General features: G+C 45.7%; 1 protein-coding gene across 9 annotated transcripts in view; it reads left to right on the top strand.

Annotated features, from left to right (window-relative positions):
- Nucleotides 1-14,096, top strand: part of HOXD3 (homeobox D3) — a 426,989-nt gene that overhangs the window by 286,655 nt on the left and 126,238 nt on the right. For all 9 annotated transcript variants that reach the window (XR_014978916.1, XR_014978917.1, XM_085645240.1 and 6 more), the window contains one exon: nucleotides 703-776. The gene's annotated coding sequence lies outside the window, so the exon portion shown is untranslated. The remainder of the gene's footprint in view (nucleotides 1-702; nucleotides 777-14,096) is intronic.

Raw genomic sequence — 14,096 nt, 5'->3', positions numbered from 1 at the left:
ACTCACATTTCCCACCGAGGCGCTTGTCACGTGGATGTTTTTCATACAAGGCTGTTGCAGTCGTGAGAAAACGCTCCCCCTGTAGTGTTCGTTCGTTTTTAAATTACGAACATCGTGTCGTCTTCGAATTAGAAACTTTTACACACTTTGTTGTTTACTAATAATTCATAAAACACGTTTTCCCAAATCTCAACAAACGCAGTTACTTTCACAAAAATAAATACATAAAAATAAATACACGCCAGCGGGCGATCTGACTCAATTCTTCAGATTGTTTTATGTTCTATGTTTTGTGCAGCTCAATATACACAAGATTCGTCTTGGCACTAGTGATGGGTAAAACATAATTTCCAAAAGTGAAACCGCTACAAACTGAATAAAAAGGAAATAAGATGCTCGGGCGAACAGCAATGTCAAACATTGATTCGTATCCTCTCTTATGCCGGAAGGCACATTTCTGGGAGTTATTTTGACAACTTGAAATGTATTTTGACTTTTCCTCAGGGCTTGTAGCGATGCCGCTTGCTCACCTTTGTAAGTGAAACACCACACACTTTGCAAGCATAGCTTTTGATTTATCGCCCCCCCCCCCTCACATGGCGCGAAGTACAATCAAACCCCCGCAGCGCTGTGCAGAAGCAGGCCAGGGCGCGTGAGTTGTATTCTGTACACCACCCACTCCAATGTCTCCTTTCTTTACAGACCCTCCCCGGCGGATTTTCAGGAGTCGCCCAAAGACCCAACGAAGAGGGTTAAAAGAAAAACTCCACAGAACGGTGAGTTTATTTTAAATGTAATGTCACCGATGACGACTCCTGGTTTCACACTGCCGCAGACTTCACGCACTGCCCCTCACACAACAGATTGACCCTAGCAGCGCGGTACCGCAGGGGTTAATGCGCATTGAGGACGAGGGGCCTGCTCCGTTTATTACAAATGCAGCGAAAATTCCTGAAATAGGACTGCTCGCGTGTTAGTAGTCTAGCCACACGTTAGTGTTTACATATCACAGCAGTATTCGATGTTAGTTGTAAGAAAATCCGGTCACGAAGGTACAGGGTTGAAGGAAATACATCTAAAGAGGACCCGCCTGGCGGCGGCGGAACCGGAAGAGGCTGGAAACAGTTGCTAAAGTTTCAGTGCGATGACTCTGTGGATGCTCCGATATTTTCCTAAAACTTATCTTGTATGTTTGTGTATTGTTTTTAGCAATCATTTCTCGTAGTCTGTTCGCAAACTAACATCCGAAACACTCAGGCGGCAAGTTCGTTCCGTAGGCCTCTGTGAGGGCCCCGACTACAACCGCCCAAAAGCTGCAACTGCTAGCTCCCAGAGGCCTTTTGTGGATCAGCAGCAACGCCGGGCAGAAGCCGAAACTCCTTTTAGCCACATAATCGGGCCCTAACAAATGCAACCAGTCAGGCCCATCCCGGAAAGAATAAAAACAAACCAAGCGCGAGCAGGGAGCCCAGAAGATTGCATCCGTCCCTCGTGGTCGGGAGCCCCAGCCCCGTGCTGCAGTATCATCCTGTCGGGAAGCCGTACCCCCAAACCATCCAAATATCACACGCGTTTCCCGGGCGAGCCTCGGAGCTAAGTGCCGGCATCCAGCACAGAAGCAAGCAAATAGTGGCGGGCGCGCTCCGCGGCACTTTATATCAACCGGGCCCGCGGGCTCTGAAAAGGCAGAAATGTGCGGAGTCGGGGATTCTTTCTTGCCGGCCTTCCTCCCACGCTTCGGCCTGTTTTACAAAGCCGAGAGTCCCGGGGCTTGGGAAGCGCGCTTCCTTTCACTCCCCGCCGAAGCGCTTAGCGCCACAGAGCTGGCAGTCATAAATTTTGTGGCGAACCGCACTGACAGGTGCATTGATATGCACCGCGAGGGCCCGCACTGCTTAATAACCAGCAGGCAGCGGGCAGCTCGGCGCTTTATTCGGGCGCCCTCATATTGGCTATTGATTCGTAAGATGAATTAAGTGCGGCCAGCAAGTGTAAGTATAGAACGAATTCATCTGAATATGGCCCGCAATCAGAGCAACATGAAAAAGAAATGCCGTGGTACTTTACAGTTTGTTTTTTGTTGCTGTATTGCAGCGACAGCTTTTGCCACAAGGGGCGTTTGGGGGCAGCAGAGCCCCGCGAGCTCTGCCCCACGGGCAGTTTGGGAGCGGCGGCCATTTTGTGAAATTGGGTTACTTGGGTATAGCCCAAAAGCAGCCCAATGGGTGTTTGTAGCCCAAGAGGCTAAATAGGTCCCCAGCACCTTTTCCCAGCCACCGTTTTAGGTTCTGGTGACCTGGTGGCTGGGCGTGCAGTTAGGGAAAGCACACACTGCTGGCAAGAGATTGGAGACAGCCTGTGGCAAGGTTTCCATCTTCTCCTCGGGGTGGTTTAGGTCTTTCCTCTTGATCTGGGATAAGGCTCTGAGTGACCAGTTTATTGCCCTGCATTTGTCGTACTCGGTGGAATTCTAATTGCAAACCAGTTGGCTGGGGGTGGCGGCGGGGGAGAGCAAACGGGGTTTTGCTTTGATGTGGCCACGTTTGGACAAACCAAGTGTGTGCCGTGTCCAGGCGGGTGTTACCTGCTCCTAGGCCCAGAAAGGACGTGCAAAGAGGATGAACCGGGAACAGTCCGCCATTGTCCTGTGATTTATGGCCGCTCGCCTCCTTCGAAAGGTTCAGGAAGAGTTCAGAAGCATTTGGTATTTAGAGAAAAAAAGAACACGAAATTGTGTGTATTGGTTCAGCCGCAAATATTGTTTTTCCCTCTAAAACGCCTTGTTTTCCTGAGGAAATTGCTCGCGTGTGGATGCTACAAGAGGATGTTTTGCCGACAAACGACTTTATTCCACATCTGAAATCCACATTATGAGGGGATAGTTAATAATAAAGAGACTGGCTGCAATAAATTCTTAATTAAACCAATCCGTTGGCAGGCAATGAGCGACACACGTAGACGTCTCGGCAGGCTTGTCTTTGGTCTGAGGCCTGTGTAGTCTGGGCTTGGGTAGGGCCCAACCCCAGACATGCACAGAATCAGCCTCTGGAGAAAGGGTAGGGGTGGGAGATTGTGACATTCAGACAAACCCCCCGATTTACAAGGGAACCTACCGCGCCTCGGATTTAATGGAGCAGAGGTCCCCGAACATCCAACAGGTATCCTTGTCTTAAAACTGCTACTAGCTTGCAAATAGCGCCTACACGTCTGCTATGAATCACCCAGCCATGGAAGCTCACGGCGGGGCCCCTGTTTACTGAAGGGGGCTCTCCTTCGTGTCTATTGTGTGCCGAGGCAGCGCGGTAAATAAGGCCGGACAGGGGCCTGTTTACCGAGGGCAGCGCTATTGAGAGGACAGACGCCGACCGTCGTGTTCCGAGGGGGTCCACGTGTAACGACCTACAATCACCTCTGCAGACAGGCCTTGATCTTTTTTATTTAATAATCTAAGAATGAAGTGGCTTAATAGCAGCCACAAGTATAAAAAAAATGATAAATTGAGGCCGAACCACCCACTTCTCTGAGTCAATCGTCACAATCGAGAATTACCCGCCCTTATGCCTGGATACAATATTTAAAAAAAGAAAACATCATGAAATAGCACGGTAGGAAGGTAAAAAAAACAACAACAAAAACAAGGTACTTTGTGGCGTTCCCAATTGAATCTGCCTCACAGCTCCCCTCAGCCTCCCTCCATCGGATCTGAAACCTGCGCTGGGGCCACAGGCACACCCATCCATTCTGCATGCCTCAAATAAGGCCTAGAAGTGTTCCTGGTGTCACAGCGGTCTGCTGCCGTTGTGCTAGGCTGTGGTTCGCATTGTTTGCGGGTCAGTCGCGTTGGACAGTGGCCGGCTCGATTAGAACAGACCGGTGTATTGTTTAGTGATGGATGGTGCTGGATGGCAGCCAGATAGATCCAGTCGGAGCCCTGTGTGAAACGCTCTTATCAAGACACAATGTTTCATACCCTCAGGTTTTCCGTTTTCAGTCAGGGCTAAGTAGTATGACGCGTGCCAGTCTGAGATTTAGCCATTGGCACACCGTGCCCACCCCCCCCCCCCTCCCCCAAGTCTTCATGTCTAAGGGGCACCGGTAATAGCAGAGGGGCAAAAATGCAGCGTAATTGCCGCCGTGTGATTGGCATCAGTGGAGGGGCAATTAATGTCTCATGCCACGCAGTTCACATCTGCTCACCAAAAATCTTCCTTCTCCAAAAACACCGTGCCAAGACTGTCACCGCGGGGTTCAACCTAGCCTCACCCACCATGACCTATGTGATGGGCTTCAGCTGTGAAAAGGTGCGCCAGGTGGTAGCGGCTGCTATGGCGTGCTGTGCGCATGGGCCGAGAGTCTCGTGGAGGGAGGGCGCCATTTTATGAGCTCGAGGTTCACCCCGGTGACCACAGGACCCCGTGATGCGCAATAAACTTGATTTCAAAGAGTTCTCCCCAAGGAATTGTTGTGCGATTTCCATAAGCAACGACCTCAGAAAACAGCATCTTGGGATGCTTGCAACAGAGAGACTGGCCAAGAAGACCCCCTCTTCTCAAGTTTCCCATCTGTCGCCGCAGAGCCAGGTTCGCCTTTTTGTGGAGGAGTCAAGGATGGGCTTTTTTGTAATTTATAGCTTTATGATGCTTGCCTGAGAGAGCCGCTAACGAGAATAACATTTACATTAGTAAATAGATGGCTGCGCTCACACATTCCATGTATAGAGCCCTTTGTGAAGAAAGTCTAATAAACAAATCATGTAACACATCAGAACATGGCAGCTGCTGTCCCCCAAAGCGCTGTGTGCACATTGCCTCTATCCAGAGCAGCCATTTTAGGCCAGTGAGCTGGTGGGGTGTGGTTCTTAGGGAAACCATTTGCCATTTTTAGGCGCAGGACTCTTTGTAGTTCAGGTTCTCAATCAGTTGTTTGTAACCAGTTCTTTAAAAAATGCATAGGTTGAGCTTTGGCTAGCCCAGTGGACTATTTCTCTTACCTCAAGCTATTGGCTGGTATCATTTTGCCTCATAGTGAGTGTTTTTGTTTTGTTTCAATGCATGAAAGACTATTTTACAATGATACAACACATATTTAATTCTTTGACTCCTAGGTGCTTTGTATATAAAAACTATTATTTTTCGTTTTCTTTAATTCATTGCAGCAGGCTTTTTTTTTTTTAGTTATGACTAGAAATGCAAGCCTAATCAATTGGCTTTGCCAGTGCTTGCTTTACTGGGTGTTTTCTTTGTCAGGCTTGTGTATCAAACCCATAATTTCCATGGCATCTAACATGTTAGGCCCACTTAAGTTTACACAGTAGAAGAGAATTGAAGGAATTAAAGGTCCAAGTGCCATAAACCAGGCAGCAGTAAATAACGTCAAATAGCAACCCTAAATTATTTTAAGTGCTTAGAGGTGAACCAGTTCTTGACGTGCTTAAAAGTAAACTCATTCACCCACTTTGAATTCTTATCCAGGTAGCACAGTGAGGACATAATCAGTGTACCTAATATCATTCTCCCTTGAAGTGTTCCCCAAATCAATTCAATTCAATTCAATCTTTATTTCGGTATAAAAGACCATAAAAGGTTAACACAATAAAAATACAGTACAACAATTTCGACAATGCAAGAATTTCGACAATGCATCAAGTTAAGGATAGGAAACAATACTGCTAGACACACTGGATACTACATGGAATAATCGACCAATTTTGTGATGTTGGAAAGATATATCAAATGTTTTGCAATTTTGCATGGTAGTATAAAAGATTAATAAAAACAGATATGAGGAATAAGCATATCGGGTCATTAAAAAAAATTCAACTGTACAGTTAAATAAATACCTCTAAAATAATATATAAAATAAAAACAATTGCTTCATTAATAAATACTAAGAATAGTCTATAAATCATTATACATTTCATTTTATAATTATAAAATGCACGTGCCAAGTTCATTATACTATTAATTCTTGTCAGCCTAGAGTTTCAGGCCTTCCCTTTTCCTTACCAAGCTTACGGCAAACAAATACCTGCTAATACTAAAAACCACTGTTTGCGTGGTATCAGAACGTAATAATCTTTCTGCTTCATGGCAGGATCTACTACCAAGAAGACGACAAATGGGTTTAATCCATTTCTTCCTACATTGCAAATAGGCTGGTCAGAAGAACAGTAGGTGTGTTTCGTTCTCTATTGCACCTAAATCACATAGTACACATCTGCTCTCCTCTGTTTCACCAGGCGCCCATTTCACAGTATTTGCCTTTATCTGTAGGACACCATAGCGGTATTTAAGGTATAAAGATTTAGCTAACTGTGGCTGTATCTCATCCAGAAAGGACTCAAACTTCCAAACTGTTTTTATTTGAAGGAACCGCGATGTCAATGATCCCACATTAGAAGAATGGGACGAAAAACCATGTATAAAAGACCAATAGGTCATCTTTAAAAGCTTTTTTGAGGTTGTGGTCAAGCCAGAGGGCTCCTCCCAAAAATGCTTAAGCCCCAATTTAAAAAAACAGTTGTGTATATGCTTTAGCCAAGTCAAACCTATACCTTTATTAAGTTCTAGAATTTCCTCAAGCACCTCTCTATAATGAATAAGCTCCTCAGTGCACCACAGGCGAACCCAAAATAACAATTGTCTTAGGTTAGCCTGGTCGTCCACACGGTGAAAATTTAAATCCATCAAAACGGGGGTCAGTGGTGTGCGTTTCAGAAGGCTTAGGACTTTCCTGAGAAACTTGTTTTCACCCACCTTGAATGTATCATTCGTCAGGGGGCCCCACAGCTCCGCCCCATACAATGAAGCCGATTGCGCCTTGTATTTGTATACTTCGAGAGCGGGTGCGACTGCTTTGGATAAACTACTTTCTATTTTTCTTATTAATGGGAAAGTGTTTTGGAGTAGTATAGTTTTGATTTTTTCTAGCTGTGATCTCCAAGACATTTTTGAATCCAACGTAATACCTAGGTAGTTAAAATCATGCACATGCTCGATCTTCTGGTTGTTCACGGTTACATTTTTCCTGAAGGTTTTATGTGGGTTAACTGCCATATATTTAGTTTTGCTAAAGTTTATTTCTAGCCCCTTAGCTTTGCAGTATACCCCAAATAGATTTATTAAATTTTGCAAGCCTTTCGGAGTTTGGGAGATTAAAATCGTATCGTCAGCAAAGAGGAGTGCCGGTACAGGCGCCCCCCTAGCTTGGGAGAATCATGATCGCAACCCAGAAGGTATTCAGGGATGTCATTGACACATAGTGAAAATAAAATGGGAGCTAAAACGCACCCCTGTCTTACACCCCTGTTAACTCTAATCGGTTCAGTTAGTTCACCTAGTGGACCCCATCCGTCTTCATGTAGTCTTATTATCTGTAGAAGAATTTCCCCCGGAACCCCCTGATTTTTTAAAGACTTCCAAAGGAGGTTTCTGGGGGTAAGGTCGAACGCTGCCTTTAATTTAAGTCCACAAAGGCGATATACAAATGGCCCTTCCTAAATAATATATGTATCCAGGCAATACAAAGAAATCTAAAAACCTGGTCAGTCATGCTAGTCTTTGATCTAAAACCTGCCTGATATTGTGATAAAATATTATATTCCTCAATCCAATTTGTCAGTTTATTTAAAATTTGCCTAGCATATATCTTCTGTAAAACGTCAATGAGATTAATTGGTCGATAGTGTGAGGGGTTGTGGCGATCGCCCTTCTTGAAAATAGTTGTAATCTCTGCCCCTTTCCAAGTTTCTGGTAGGGGTGCGCCCGAGGCAACAGAGTTGCACAACAGATTAATGTAAGGGCCCCAAACACCTTTATCATGCTTCCATAAGTCTCCAGGTATTTTGTCAGGGCCAGGAGCCTTTCCTGGTGTGTCTATAGCTGCCATTGTTTCCTTCAAACTAAAAAATAATGGGGCTACAATTGGGGTAATTTCATAATCTAACGGGCAATAGTCCATGTCATTTGAGGAAGAGGAATAAAGACTGGAGAAGTGTTTTACCCAAGTCGATGTGTTCATTGTTGGTCCACATTGGTCAGATTAACCCCTTCGCCGCGGCACAAATTTTGCCGCGGCGCTGGGGGGGTTTGGGGGCAGCGCGGTGCTGCCATGCTCGTGACGGAACCACTCCGCCATGAGCCACGGGCGCGCTGTGCTCATGACGGAGTGGTTCCGTCACGACTCCGCCCACTCGTGCTAATCGCCCGCACAGCGGGGAATCAGCGCCGCGTGGGCGGAGCGGCCGCCAACGGCCGCAGCATGACGGAACCACTCCGTCATAAGCACACGGTGCCCGTGGCTCATGACGGAGTGGTTCCGTCATGAGCAGCGATGCGGTTAAGGCCTGGTTTTCATGAGCGATACCGAGCATGTAAATTATTCCCATTTGGATTAATGGTATTTACAACTGTTCTGTGTGCCTATCCTAGGAACATGCAAAAACAACAGGGTACCTAGGAACATGGCATGGATCTCTTATTTACAACCTTTGTGTTCATGGGCATGAGAGGGTGCAATCTATTCTCTTTGTAAGAGTCCCTTCCAGTATCTTTTCACCCACACACACAGGTTATCACTGGATCCACAGACAGTGAGAGAGGGTCACTGCTGTCATCAAGGGCAGAGGCTCCAGGGACATCCCACACGTGATAAAGGAAAAGTAACTTGAGGAAATACATTTCCCTGTGGGCACTACATGGATACTATGTCCCACACAGTATCCCCTCCCTTTGGTGCTAGATAACCAAGCTCTTCTCATATAGGCCACTGCATAAACCTATACCCTGTCAACCATCGCCGCTCGCAATGTCCCATCATTTAAAAAATCTTCATTGGTTATCAGTATACCCAAGTTAAAGCACTATTTTAGGCCCATAGAGCATTTCGTGATATCGGTCCTAAATATGTTGTGGAAAGATTTCAACATTATCACCCAACTAGGAATCTAAGATCTGTAAATTCTAAGCTTGCAAAGTCCCCAAAATCCATCTAGTTAGGAAAGGAGGAAGGCCTTTTTTTCCTTTCTGGAAGCAAAGGGTGGAGTGAATTCTCTCTCCCCTCTGATTTACTAGTTACGGGGTCATTGCAGGAAGCAACTGAAAACGTGGTTATTTTCCATTCTTTCATCTTGTTAGATGGTCAATACTTTTGATCTCCCCCTTGGGGCAGCTGCGTTTTATAAACCCCAGTAATTTATTAATTCATTCCATAACAAAAGGAGCAGCTCTTCCAAGTCAATCCTCAAACGATTTGGGTCCTGGTCTGGGATGTGCCAATGCTGTAATACAATGCAATAAAGCGTAGGGAAGTCTAGTACTAGTTTGGGCTGTTGTAGGTAAACATTAGTAATGAAGAATACATATTCTGCTGATTCATTTAAGGTAGGCCTGCAACCTGCTCATCTAGTTAATGCAATGCTGGTATCTTTTAAGGTTTGCGGGGGGGGGGGGGGGGTACACTTGCCTCAGATGAGTGCAGCAGCATCATAATTCTCCTGGATTTGCATACCATCTTCTTCCTATATTACATGGAAACCCTTCAAGGACCACTTGGTGCTAAAATGCACTGTTTTCTCCCATGGTGCAGTTCCAGCAGCATTTCTTATTCAAGCATTGGCTTGCTGGTAGGAGTTTTGCACTTGTTGTCCTTCATGGTAATGTTAGGCTTGCCCATGTCAACTAACACCCAAGTAAACTGTGCATATGATGAGACGGTCATACATTAGTAGTCAGTTCACAAAGCTTGGGTGTTCCAGGTGAGTGTCAGCTCCCAGTGGCACTAAGTGTTGGCGCAAGCAGTTTTCACCCACTAGTTTCCAAGGGTTTGGTGAGGCTCCCCCAGGAAGGTCAATGCTCAGATGTGGCTCCTGATTGCCTACAGCTCAAGCTGGACATCACCAGTAAGGCCCAGGAAGCCTGCGACACATTTGTGGATGCCTGTGTGTGTAGGTGGGCCGTCAAGTCACTTCTGTGGTACAGTAGAACAGCAGCACCATGTAGGATTGAATGCTACCACATGGAATTCATAGTAGTTCATATTGGCTCAAGAATGTTTATCCATGACTTTTCATTGTCATAATGAGCCTTCCAAGGTGGGAGGAGTTTTCCCACCTGGACGTGCCAAGTTTGCCATAGGTGCCAAGTTTGCATTGCCTGGTGCTTCAAGCAGCACATCGTTGATAAGGCACACAAAAGGCAACAAGTGTATTTGGTTGCTCATGCGCTATTGCATGTAGACATCTTCGGCTTCAGTTTGGTTTCTTCTTCTGTGATAGCTAGAAGAGACAAGGAATATGGAATGGAATGCTACCCAGAGGAATTCCCAGAAGCTATGACATGTAGGCTGAAACATCTTTGCGCACATGGGTACCCAATGTGCCTTGGGGCTCAAACTTCACTTCACAAATAAGGCCTAATATGGCTGACTGTGCCTATTTTACTTGTGTTGCTGAGCAGAGTTGGCACAGCCCAAGCATACATTGTGGACTGCTTCTCCCCACAGGACTAAGGCCCTTGTTATTACACTCGGTCCCCTTCTGTAACGGTACAGAAGAGCTAGCATAGGAATGCCACCAGTCCTAAGAGCTTCAGCCAGCAGTGGGATTATTGAGCTGGCTAATGAGGGCTGATTTAATGATAAAAGAAGGTAATGCCTCACAGGTTCTGTCTGAGAAACCTTTCAAAAAGCATGTCTACGTGCTTCTTTACCACTGCATCTCCAGAATAAAGATCACTCAAGTTTTTTTTAATTAGTTAGCTTCCGGCTATTGCTTATACTTCGGGTGCCGTTTGCGTTTGGCAACCCATGTTCACGGTCCATGCCTGAGAGAGAGAAAAAAGCCCAGGATGACACCGAGCTGTCCCACCTTACTTAATACATGTGACAATTAAAACGTCCCTCATCACTTTTAAGATAGGTGGCACTTGTGGTGTCTCTCGTGTGGAAGCTGAAAGAAAGGAGCACACTGAGGCATGGATTGATACAGCCTGCAGGCTCCACATAAAAACACTAAAATACCTCAAAAGTAGCTTGAGGGACTCGTTTCCTCCCTGATACTCACTCATAGGACCCGGACCCCCCAGGTTGCCCCCGGCCCCGCTCCCATCCATCCCACAAAATTAGTGATTCGACAACCATTATTTTGGGTGAAAAAACGCCATGTTTATCACCATAAAACATCCAAATAAGCACAACAATTTATAACTAACAATTCTATAATTCAAAACGTATCAAACTTTATAAAAATGTCGTCACACCTTGATATTTATATATCTGCTCAACCTAATATCATAAACCATCAGCATGTTGTGTAAAAAGATGTTATCTAAGGCTCCGGCACCAAGGGGCCTTCTGTCTCCTACCCCCCCAAATGAGAACCACGCAGGCGCAACCCACCTGCGTCCTTAAGAAGTTGGACCCTGCCACCTGGTCCTTATCCGCAACCCTAGGGACCCACCCATCCACTACCAGGCTGCCCAAGGGGGGGTTCATAGGGTGTAACCATGGGCCATAGCCCCATGCCCTAGTGTGTAACGGGGCGCCCTTGCCCCCAGCTGGTGTAGCCATTCCCTCTGGGGTGAACTTACCATCTCTCCCCCTCAGTGATGGCCTAGGGAGTATGCCGGGGGACTCCCCTTAACAATGCAAGACACTATGTGGCCTCCTTACTGCCACTGCATCGAGCTAGACCTACACATAGCTCTAAGGAATGGGTGGGTGGGATTCTTCGTGAGGTCAGTAGACTCCGGGGCCGGCACTGGAAGGAGAAGAGGACGAGTGCCCGGGCAACTCGGCCTAAATAGGCCCCCAACCACTCCTCCCCCTCCAGCACCTGTGCTGCCCGGAAGTGACGTCACGACCTGCCTCTTCACCCCGGAAGCATTCCTCGACAGTCGCAGAGGCCAATCCAGCCATGAGAAAGTACAAGGGGGCGTAGCCGGGATACCGGGGTTCGGTGCCCTAATGGCGCGCTTCAAAAAGTACGCACTTTTCCAATGTCTTTCCACTATTACCCCGAAACTCTTTCTTCAGACAATTCATGCAAAAAGGTTGCATTTGGAGGAAAAACCTTTGAGGTCAATAGTCTTTGGTGAAGGCTTAGAGAGCATTAAATAGGAGGCAGTCTTTGAATCATTTTCTCCAGCGACCTTAATGTCCCCAAATGTATGCAGCAGAAACATATGATGCCATTGTATAAAAGTATCAGGGTGGGATAGGCTGAAAATAAGTGCTGGAGTACATCCCAGAGAAAAAGGCAACAGGTTAGAGTCACTCCAGGGGACAGCTACCGAGGATGGAGACCTTGTAGGTCTTAAGGTGCAAGCACTGAAAAAAGTATAGCCGCATCAGACAAGTGGCAATATGGTACAGAGACACGCAGGTAAATGCAAGAGTGTAGGCAATGTGGAGAGAGTGGGAATAATGCAACTGAAGTGTAAATCTGTAAAAATGAAAGTAAGATTGAACAGAAGGCTGTAGAGCCATACCATTAAGTTCTTAACAGGACAGTGTAGTTCAAGCATGATATGCCCTCCAGCAAGGGGGGAGTTGAGGAAAAGTAGTAACATATCTGGGACAATAGGGGAGGGTGAGAGTAAAGATAACTAATGAAGTAGGGTCCAGTTCACAATGTATGCATTTAATTTGGTCTTAGATGCACAAATGTGCTGTCTGCACGTGCAAATGGCTGATTTTCAAGAATATCTTCAAGAATTGAGGATCTAGACCAGGCCTTGGCTCAGGTTTGGGTGGGAATTAAATGTTCTTGTGGGGAAAATACTCCTATGGTAGAAAACGGAAGAGTCTATTAGGAATGTTGGGAAAAACAATAAATGCACTCCTTTAAGAGTATTTATTTATTATTTCAAATGGTTTTGACACCGAATTAGTGAATTTAACTTTAGTGCCAAAAAGTCCTGAAGTAAACATGGAACTTTGTAAAGTAAGCAAACACCCCATATTTTCTCTTGTAACTGAAGGAATTTCTTTAACTGGAAAACATTTTCAGGTGAAGAGAAAAAGGTTTGTGTACTTTGCATCTTTAATCACAACGATAGATTGGTGGGGTTCCCCTGCCCCGGGTTGCCCCACCTTTAGGGTTAGGTGCATCTAGAATGCTGAGAAGAGAACTGGAACTTTACAATGATTGTAAGCGCAGGTTCAACACATCTGAAGCTATTTTTTCCTTTATTCCATTATACATTGTGCTGCCAGTACAGCCTGTGTTATTGCAGCCGGCTGAAAAATGTGCCAAGCTCAAAATGGGGATCTGAATTCAAATATGGATGAATATGGATGCCACAGGGTGCCACTTCTGAATATGAAGGGGCCAAGATTTACGAAAATGGAAAGAATCTGCCACCACTGTTAAGATATCCATTCTCCTAACAAGCGATTGACCCTACTTCAGTGTAGAGTCTGCACTTTTGACGACCCCCACTCCCCCTGCCACCCTCTGCGCACACAATGATATCTGGAAGAGTTTTAGCCGACATCTGCCAAAAAAAATACTACTTTTATTCGTTCCAATATCCCACCCACTGTGCCTCTCCATGAAGCCTTCCAATTATGTGTGTGCATTACAAGCAAAGATCATATCATATAACACCAGCTACTTCAGAAGAGCTTTCCCCATCACTGCCCAAAGATTTCACAGTAGGGGTGTGAAAAGTTGTTATTACTTGAGTCAAGTGTGCCGTAAATTCTCATTATTGGCTGCCCCTAGTTCAGGGAGATTTCCGCTTTTCCAACATCTCTCCTACAGGCATATTTTTACCAGGCAAACTGGAGACACTTTTGAATGTACGCGGGTGCTGAAGCTGGATGTGCCATTTTCTCACAAGTTAACTTTAAAACTGTTTTCCTCCTAATTAAACTAGATGGATTATGACTCTTTTCACTAAACAGATTAAAAAACTCACGAAAGTCCTGATCTTAAAGTGAGAACTTACAGACAGAAGATATTGCAAACTATGGGTAGTAATCATTGCCTTTGTGGGAATTAATGGATAGGGTTATCAAGAGAGAAGAACTTTCCATACCTGTATTCCACCCTCCTCCCTGCGGCCGGGCCCACCTCACTGATGTCTGGGGAATGA

Source organism: Triturus cristatus, chromosome 3_1 (assembly GCF_964204655.1).
Source record: "Triturus cristatus chromosome 3_1, aTriCri1.1, whole genome shotgun sequence".
Classification (NCBI taxonomy): domain Eukaryota; kingdom Metazoa; phylum Chordata; class Amphibia; order Caudata; family Salamandridae; genus Triturus; species Triturus cristatus.
This window is presented reverse-complemented; position numbering and strand designations above follow the sequence as displayed.